The sequence below is a fragment of the Chanos chanos genome, chromosome 12 (genome assembly GCF_902362185.1).
Source record: "Chanos chanos chromosome 12, fChaCha1.1, whole genome shotgun sequence".
In the NCBI taxonomy this organism is placed as follows: domain Eukaryota; kingdom Metazoa; phylum Chordata; class Actinopteri; order Gonorynchiformes; family Chanidae; genus Chanos; species Chanos chanos.
In genome coordinates this window covers 6,719,451-6,728,784 of record NC_044506.1, presented here as the reverse complement: position 1 = coordinate 6,728,784, position 9,334 = coordinate 6,719,451, and the positions used below count along the sequence as shown (strand labels likewise).

The following is a 9,334-nucleotide window of genomic DNA, read 5'->3' as shown; positions in this document are numbered from 1 at the left end:
TATTAAATTGAATTTAATCCTGCAGCTGAAACTCTAAGTCTAAAAGTCAACTTGTGGTGCAATTGTTTCTGTTGTAAGCAGGCTAATCAAAGTGGTCTTGGACTGAAGAACAGCCCCCCACCCAGACACACACACACACACACACACACACACGTCTTTACCGCGGCTACCACAGGCTTTTTCCCGAACAGAGGTCCCATCTAGTTTAACGCTGAAGAGACCCTCTCTGACCCGTATGTGTTGCTGTAATCTGAACGATGAAATATAATACAGCTGTTGACCATATCTGGATGGGAATGTGTTTCTTTAAATAAATAGATAGCAGTGTTGAATAGTTTTGTGCTTAGATAACTTTACCCAAAGCCAATACAGTTAATATCTTATCATTTTATTTTCAGCTACTCTGTCTGAGTGGCGGTGGATATCACCTGGTGCGTGAACAATTCAAACAGTCCTACTACCACCACTACTTTCATCCTCATAAGAGCTATACACTGTAACTCTACAACAGAAGCCATTGTTAGACCTCCTTTTGAAATAAAACTACTTTAATAAAACGAAATTCAATCGCTTGTCTCCTGCGCAAGCCCTCCTGAAATCACTTTTTCGATAAAAAAAAAATCTTTTGTGTAACCCCCGCAAAAAGAAATATTGAAAGAAACCTCAGAAGATCACATCTCTCTCTCTCTCTCTCTCTCTCTCTCTCTCTCTCACACACACACACATATACATGCGTACACACAGCTGTGTTAGTGTATAAATAAAGGTGTAGAAGATTCTGGTGCTCATATAATTGTTTCAGTGATGTGCTGTTAACTTTTATTTGAGAACAGAAACCTTATAAAGGTATATTATATCCGTGAGACAAATTTCAAATATGGATTTTGTGTGTATAACATTTTTAATGTCGAAAGCCTCTGAGATTTCTTATTAAAAAAGCAACCATGAGCATGCTCAGAGCTGTGCCTGAAGAGGTGAGAAGTCACTTTAAGACATTTTTTTTTCCCTCTGGTTTAATAAAACAGAGGGTCACAATGTTAATCTTAGCTTTGTCGTAACTCTTCAGCCATGCTGCTCTACTTGGCCTGTACTTCAAAGGCAAGCATGGGCACAGCCTTCACAACACCAGCACTTAAATAACCGCTTTGAAATGCCTGCTCTCTCTCTCTCTCTCTCTCTCTCAGTACTGATGCGCTACCCAGGGTTCTGCCTGCGTTGAGGAGTCTGTCTCCCAGATGCTTAAAGGAGCACTTCACTTTAACCAGCACTTCTCCCCATTGAACTGCTTTTCTCCGCTCATCTTCACTCAGGGGCTGGCCACACATTCACACACACACACACACGCACACACACACACACTCCTGCTCATTTGTTTTTGTTTTCCTCCTCAGTAATAAACCAGTAAGATACCCAGGGCTGAAATATTTCTCTCTCTCTCTCTCTCTCTCTCTTTCTCTCCTTCTCTTGACTCCTCTCTCTGTCTCCTTCCTCGCATTATTGTGTGTGTAGCATCTTCTTTGCTCCTCTTTTTCATACATGTGGTTTCCCAATCTCTCTCCTTCTCTTTTACCTCAGCTCCATCATTCTATCTTACTCTATTTTCTCTTTCTTGTGCTGTCTCTCTCTCTCTTTCTGTCTGTCACTCTCTCTCTCTCCCTCCCTCTCTTTCCCTCCCTCTCTCTTTTTCTCCTTTGTTTCTTTTCATATTTACAATTTCTCCTCCTCCCCCCCCACCTCCTCTCCCTTTTGCACTCTTTCCTCCTACCCTCTTCTCCTCTGGGTGAAGAAACTAATTGGACAAAGATTTGTTGTAACAGCCAATCTCAGAGGAGACTTAGCTCTTCTCCTGACTGGAATGATTTGATAATCCCATTTTTAAGCCCTGTCTGGTGTCTTCCCTTCTCAAAAACTGCTGCCAGACTCTCAATAGCTGCACCCTGGTTCCTCTCAGTCTCTGGAGCCACAGCCGTAGTCCCGACTGTGAGAGTGCGAAAAGTACACCGAAGGCACACTGAAGATGATGTCTTTATTGCATAAAAGCAGCAGAAATTCAGGGGTTCCATCAAGACTGGCATTTGTACCCTTAATATTGTTTTCACTGCCCATGGGAGCGCACATATTGTCCCTAAAGGCAGGTCTTGAAGAAGGAGAGTTTTCTCGCTCCTGTGAGTGCGAATGGTTTAATTTTATGCGGAACGCTTTCGGGGGCGTGGTCAGGAAGCACTCCCATGAACAGCATCACGACATGAAACATATACTTTTTCTACACCTTCTCTTTTTTCTCCATAGGCTTCACAGTATTTATTTATATATATATATATATATATATATATATATATATATATACACACACACACACACACACACACACACATATATATATATATATATAGCGTTCTCCATTGGTCGCATACACCATAATAATGTGATCAAAAGCTTCTTCTAATTAATCCCACCCCAGAGAAGTTTGAATAGTTTGACACAAAAATGGTTCACACACTGTCCATTTTTCAAATAGTCTAACAACTGTTTATTTTGCTTCCTCGCAACCCAAACTCTAAATGCAGCCCTAAAATGTCGTGTGTGGTGTACGACTCAGGAAGAAAAGGGAGAGGGAGAAAAAGGAAGCCCCTCGGGCGACCAGATTAAATGCCATCATTAATCCCTCTGAGACACCAGACACTCAGACACTGTCTCTTTATGACGGGTGAAGATCTTTGGCGGGCAAATTCAGAGATGTGGGGAGGACTGGATGGAGGGAGTGTGTGTGTGTGTGTGTGTGTGTGGGGGGGGGATGTTAGTGTGGTTTCTCCATACCTTGCCACCCCAAGGCTTGGCTACAAGGTTCGAAACTAATCCCTTTCATCTCAAGCCAATTCCGACCATATTATGGCAGACTGTCTTTGGGCATCTGATTCAACCCCTGCCACTACACAAACAAACAAACAAACAAACTCTTGAAGCTTCAATTAAAAGAAGAAGAAGAATGAGAAACGGAGTGAGGAAAAGTGAACTTAGCTGAAGACACAAGTGGATTAGAGATGGAGGAGAGGAGAAGAGGGCAAGGTAAATTCACGTGGCTGTAATCTCTGTGCATGGAGATGTAGCAGTGAAGCTAAGCTATGTGACCTTGGCTCCGAGGGAAGGGGATGTAGCCAGAGGCAGTTCCCTTCATACCGTGAGACATTGATATTTTGTGCACACACGCACACAGACACACAGACACACACACACACACACACACACACACACACAGATACCTCATCAATGAAAAAGCATGCGCTTGACAAAATGTGTTTGAGTTAGGGGTACATTTGAATCCACCCCTTTCTCTCTCTCTCTCTCTCTCTCTCATCCTTCTCTCTCACTCTGTCTCACACACATGCACACACATATACTGACAAATTCACCCTCTTTTTAGCTCTCTTCTGTTCTTGCGCGTTCTCTCTCTCTCTCACACACACACATACACATACATTACCATATGCGCACACAAACTCTCACCCTCCATTTCCTCTTTCTCTCCTGTAAGTATGTGTGGAAGCTATGTGAGGCTACAATAATGTTGCATAAACTCAGGCAGTCTTCCCAACTGTTAGGCTATAGGCTGTGTCCTTGGCTTACGGTTATGCATTAGAACAGATAGTTCCCATGCCACGCAATGCAGAATGTGGAAACACAGCATGCCAGATTGCTAACAGTCATACATTTGCCATAGTATGCTGACTGTCTGCCTTAGACCACACACCGAGCACTGTTGATGTCTTGGGGGAGGGGGGGAGGGGGCTCATCTGTCCTCCACACTCCATGAAATGTACAGTTCAATAAGATTTGCAACCCAAATTTTACTCATCTGAATCCAGTGTTGCTCTCAAAGGCTTTCAACCAGAGACAGAGAGAGATAGAGATAGAGAGAGAGAGAGAGAGAGAGAGGGAGAGGGCGAGAAATAGAACCATATATATACAGAACTATAGAGAGAGAGAACAGTATAGGCTGTGTGTATGTATATATATATATATATATATATATATATATATATATACACACACACACACACACAGCCTATACTATATATGTGTATATATATATATATATATATATATATATATATATATATAGCTGGATATATAACCTATGACCATTATCATGGGGGTCCTATTACATGCCTGTTAGTCCAGCTTTGCACGCCGCTCCTCGCAAGATTTATTTGACCTTTTAAGGGGCAACTGCACTGCTCCTGAAGCGGTGGATGATATCATCCAAAAAGAACATATGGCAGCCGCACCACATTCTTTATTCTTTATTTAAAATTGACTTATGCTTCACTCGCTCCCTCCACACCCCTCTGTCCTCTACATTCTTCGAGCATCATAAAACTTTTGAATAAATCAACGGCTCCCGTGCCTTTACGTCACTCCCGTCGTCTGCAGTAATTGGCGAAATACTTTTTTTTTTTTTTTTTTTGGCGCTTGGAACGCATAGGGAAAAGGACACTCTGTCTGTTAGAGTTTATACATTTACCATCCCAAAGATCCTGTTGCACATAGCTGAGGAACGCCATAGATTACTTAACATCATCTGTCAGTTACTCAACTACTTCATATCTTAGCGACAATTGTAACTCTCACAGGGTGGTCCTGTGTTAGGATCTGTGACTGGCACCATATATGTGTGGAGGGAACGGACTGATTATCTATCTTTCATGTAACAGCCTGTGTATCTAGAATCCATACTGTGTGTAGGAGTGATGTAACGGCTTTTAACACATTTCATTAACATGGGCATTTGCTTACTAAATCATACCTTGATGCTTTACTAAAAACATCTAATACGGGAAATGACAACTTCTTTTCCATCATCTCTCGTGAAACACCGAATGTCTAAACACACCCTTCGTTATATCTGTGCGTTTACCTGCTGCCAGCCTTTTCCATTCTTGAGTCTTTTCTGTTTTTCATGGGGAGGGGGTGAGAGGGGGCGTCACACATTTGGCCCTCCAATCCACGTGGCCGCAACAGGGTATTAAAACGGGAGCCCCCAGCCACTGGACGAGCGTGCAGCCGCGGTACAGTGCGACAAGCCAACACAAAGCGCAAAGTAACGGATTCCACAAGGAAGGATCAAGCCGCTGTGGATTGATAATATAGATGAGTGGGTGTATTCGCAAGCGAAGTATTTTTGTGGAACCCTTGAATGACTGGATGCCTTCCATTAATCTCCTTTTAGGTATTTCACTGGAACGAACGACACAGATTGTACAATTTATCTTTATCGGGATGAACCGCCGAGGCAGGTCCGGCATCTTAGACGTGAGCTTTCCTGGAATTTCATGTGAGTACGAGATATACGGTATACGGGCGTGCTATACTCGGAAGTGCTGCAAATTGTATGCCTTTCATTTCTCTGTTTTGTTCAGGCTGAGTTGCAATTCATACAGCTGGAAACGCGTAGCACTTAAATTTAGACAGTTACGTCAAGTTTCCACGCTCCGCGGTGCTTGGTTTGCCCAACAACTTCCACATGTCGTCCAAGTCATTGTAACATTGCCAAATCAGGAACAAAAATATAGCCTGACTAAATTCACACTTAATTCGCTAACGCAATGTTGTTTTGTTTTCGGTGTTATGTTTATTTTGGATTAAGCAGTAAAATAACTGGAGACGCCATGCGTGGGAAGGTCAGGGTTTGTTATGTTCCCAACCATGCTGAGTCGGGAGGGGATTCATAGCATCAGAGGAAATGAGCATATCAGAGATAGGTATCACTCAGGATTGAGGAAACTGCGATACCGCTTACAACTGCACCGCAGCTCTGATCAGACTGTAAAATTTAATGTCGGAGAGCTTGTGACCTATCGTCGCTAAATAGTAATAAGTGATAATATTAATGATTCTGCTAAACGTTTGGATACATACTCGTTGGGAAATACCTGACGCTCGCTGCTTCGTTGACTGTCGTAGAAAAGTGAGTTCGATAAACTGGAAAAACCTCAGATTACTGCATGAATAATAAAAGAACAGTGTTAGACACACAGCGATATTGATTTGCCTGTTGCCGTCTTTCAGAGGTCAGACTATTGTTCATTCACAGTGACGAGTATTTACGCTGAAAAACATGTTAACATTTCAGATACCAAATACTGTATTCTGACTGACACTCAAACGCACCCAAACATACCTACCGTCTGGATTTTTTTAGGAACACTTTTTCTATTGTCTAAGTCATTCACGGATTAAAAACTGCCCAATTTGTAAAGTCGTGTTTAAATCGGTGGCAGTCTGTTCATTTGGTCTTTACGGTTGAATAATGTGAACGACAGGAGTGTTTCCGTTCGGTAGTATTTACCATAGATTAAAACCGGCTTGCTCTACCACTGCAATTTAACATCGCAAAGCCAGTAAGAGCAATCTGAACATTTAAGTGAACAAGCATTGGTCCGAGTGTAACGCAAATCTCTACTGAGGCCTGCTCTGGCCTGGCCGCTGTCCAACACTTGTAGGTCTATCACAAAGCATGTAAGAGCACTACGCGAAGTCTGAGGGATGCCTCTGAGAAGGGTCTCGTGTCTCAAGTCCATCTAGCGGGAGTCTGAACTAAGCACTGGGTACTGAGCGAAGGACAGCCAAGCAAAACATAACAGGCACGAATAGACATGAACTGCGCTAGGGAAAAAAAAAAAGATTCGACTCAGCCAAAAACTCACCTACTTTTTTTGAATGCCAATATCTACTGGCAAAAATCAGTGCTTCAAAAGTTCTAAGACTTACTGCAAAACATGGCTAAAATAATACGTATGAAGGTCTAGTGCAAATGTTCTAATCTTTGTCCTTCTGTGTGTGTGTGTGTGTGTGTGTGTGTGTGTGTGTGTGTGGATGCTGTAAAAGCTAACTTGTTCTCTGTTAAAAGAATTCATTTGGAAACCTCTGAAGTGCTGAGGATTGAGGTGGGGAAACACAAGTGAAACCAGTGAATATGCAAAATCCTTAAATCCTTAAAGTGTAATCAAGCCCATGACATACATGAGAAATCAGGTTAAATATGAAAAGAGAAATTAGAAAGTCGACCACAAGCCAACGTATATGAGGGTTTGCCCCATTCGCGTGAAACCAGAGTTGCTGTTCAAAGAGTCATCGCGTCTGTGCAGAACAGTAGTTACAGTTTGAGCTTTGTCGGAACTGTTCTCGAAAATCCCAAGACTTTCCTCTGCAGTTTCACGGCAGGTTCTAAATCCTTTTCAGAAATGGGGCAGATCAGTGTGGTCTCTCATGCGTTCGTGAAGATGGAGACAAGATTCTGTCCCACACTGGCTGCCAAGCGTACTTAGTGGGTAATTATGATGTCATGTTTTTTGGGGGGGTTTATGTTTTGAGGGGTTTTTTTGAGCGATGCTGGTGAACTAGTCGTCTGGAGGCAGATGACAGATGGCTTTTTCCTGTGGTTAGACAGAGATGAGGACACTGCTGGTAACTGCTGGAGTCGCACAGCTCTGAGTGACTCTGAATGCGAAATGAACTAGGCTTGACAATATCGGGGGTTTTGGGGGGGGGTTTTGGCCTCTCAACAATTGCAAACAGCATGCAACATGTTATTTATTTGAGATTAATGGGATGGATTTTTTTTTTATTATTCCAAAGATACCTCCCATTTATTCTCTCTCTCTCTCTCTTTCTTTCTTTCTTTCTCTCTGTATTTCTCTCTCTCTCTCTCTCTCTCTCTCTCTATCTCTCTTTCTTTCTCTCTGTATTTCTCTCTCTCTCTTTCTTTCTTTCTCTCTCTCTCTCTCTCTCTCTCTCTCTCTCTCTCTCTATCTCTCTTTCTTTCTCTCTGTCTTTCTCTCTCTCTCTCTCTTTCTCTCTTTCTCTCTCTCTCTCTCTCTCTCTGTCTCCCAGTTTATTTTCTTCCCGTGGTCAGAGACCCTTTTCCTGTCTGTAACTATGCTTTAAAATTCCATCTGTGCTGTGGACCTGGTCTCTGTTTTCAGTTACAGTGTTGGCCTCTTTCCAAAACCCCTGTAGGACACAGTTGAAAGCAAACCCGTGTTATTTAATTTTTTCCATATTAAAAAAGCCCATTTTAGGATAAACCCTTTTGCTGTGAGACCGTCTGTGCATTTTTACCATCATGTAAATGTGTTTTTCTTTTTTTTTTCTTTTTTTTTTGGATAAGCTATCGACAGGTGTCAAGACTTATTGGTTTATTGTCTCACAGTGAGCTCTTACATAACTAATCTATTTCAAATCAGACTTTTTACTCTAGAAAAAGTGCCAAACCACTGTAAAATGTTGCCTTTTTAAAAAAAATGTTTTGGTCATGAGAGTAGCCAACTTTTAAGAGTAGTTTTTAAAATATTTATTAATATGCATACATGAGGGCATATCTATCTATCTATCTATCTATCTATCTATCTATCTATCTATCTATCTATCGGTCAGTCTGTCTCTCTGTCTGTCTGTCTGTCTCTGTCTGTCTAATGGTGCAGTTGGGCTGATGGGAATCAGCAGGGGAGTGTTGTGTAAAATTCGGCATTGTTGTGGATGCCCTTTGCCTTTGACGGCAGTTTTGTGTCTCCTGTGTGGGTGGTTCAGGCTGCAGAAAAACGAAGAGATAACTCTTCTGATGACTAAAGTACTGTCCTTGTTGAATGCTCTCAGTCACTCCCTCTTTCAAGTGCAGACAACGGAGGATGCTAAAGGTCAAATTCATTCTTTTGGCCATAGCATTTCCCATGATAAGTGCTGTTCGGTTAAGGTTGTGTCAACAAGCTGTCAGACATTTTCCTTTTGACTGACATGATAAAGCAACAGACGCTCAGGAACTCATAAAAGATGGGAATTTCGCCTCCTCACTCCCTCCTATTGAGGAATGTTGTTAACAGCACTTTGAACGTCTGCTTTAAATCTGTCACCCAGCAGATGATAAGATCGTTCTGCACTGTGATGACTGATTTGTTCTGTGCCATTTGTAAACACTCATACCTAGTGGTGCAGATCATTGGAAAACTACCAGAGTTTTTTCTATGAACATAGTGATTTGCAAGCCCACTAAGGACTCGTTACACTTTTCATTGTGGCAACCCTAACTAGCACATATCCTACAATGTGAAATAAAAAAAAATAGAAAGAAATGAAAAGAAAAGAGAAAGAAAAGAAATTAAAAGAATTTAAAAGAAAAGAAATGAAATTAAAAGAACCTACATGTTCACAAGCAATGCTAGCACCTATCTGAGTCTTTTATTGTAATGAAGAAAAGAAAAACACCAAGCCTGATGTTTGGTTGAAACTCTGGCATCTGGTTTCCATTCTGCATGGTCCCGGGACGTTGTGGAAAAACAGA

General features: G+C 41.8%; 1 protein-coding gene across 2 annotated transcripts in view; it reads left to right on the top strand.

Moving 5' to 3' along the window:
* The first annotated feature begins 5,077 nt into the window (after positions 1-5,077).
* LOC115825185 (CMP-N-acetylneuraminate-beta-galactosamide-alpha-2,3-sialyltransferase 1) overlaps positions 5,078-9,334 on the top strand; it is a 31,725-nt gene continuing 27,468 nt past the window's right edge. For both annotated transcript variants that reach the window (XM_030788997.1, XM_030788995.1), the window contains exon 1: positions 5,078-5,332. The gene's annotated coding sequence lies outside the window, so the exon portion shown is untranslated. The remainder of the gene's footprint in view (positions 5,333-9,334) is intronic.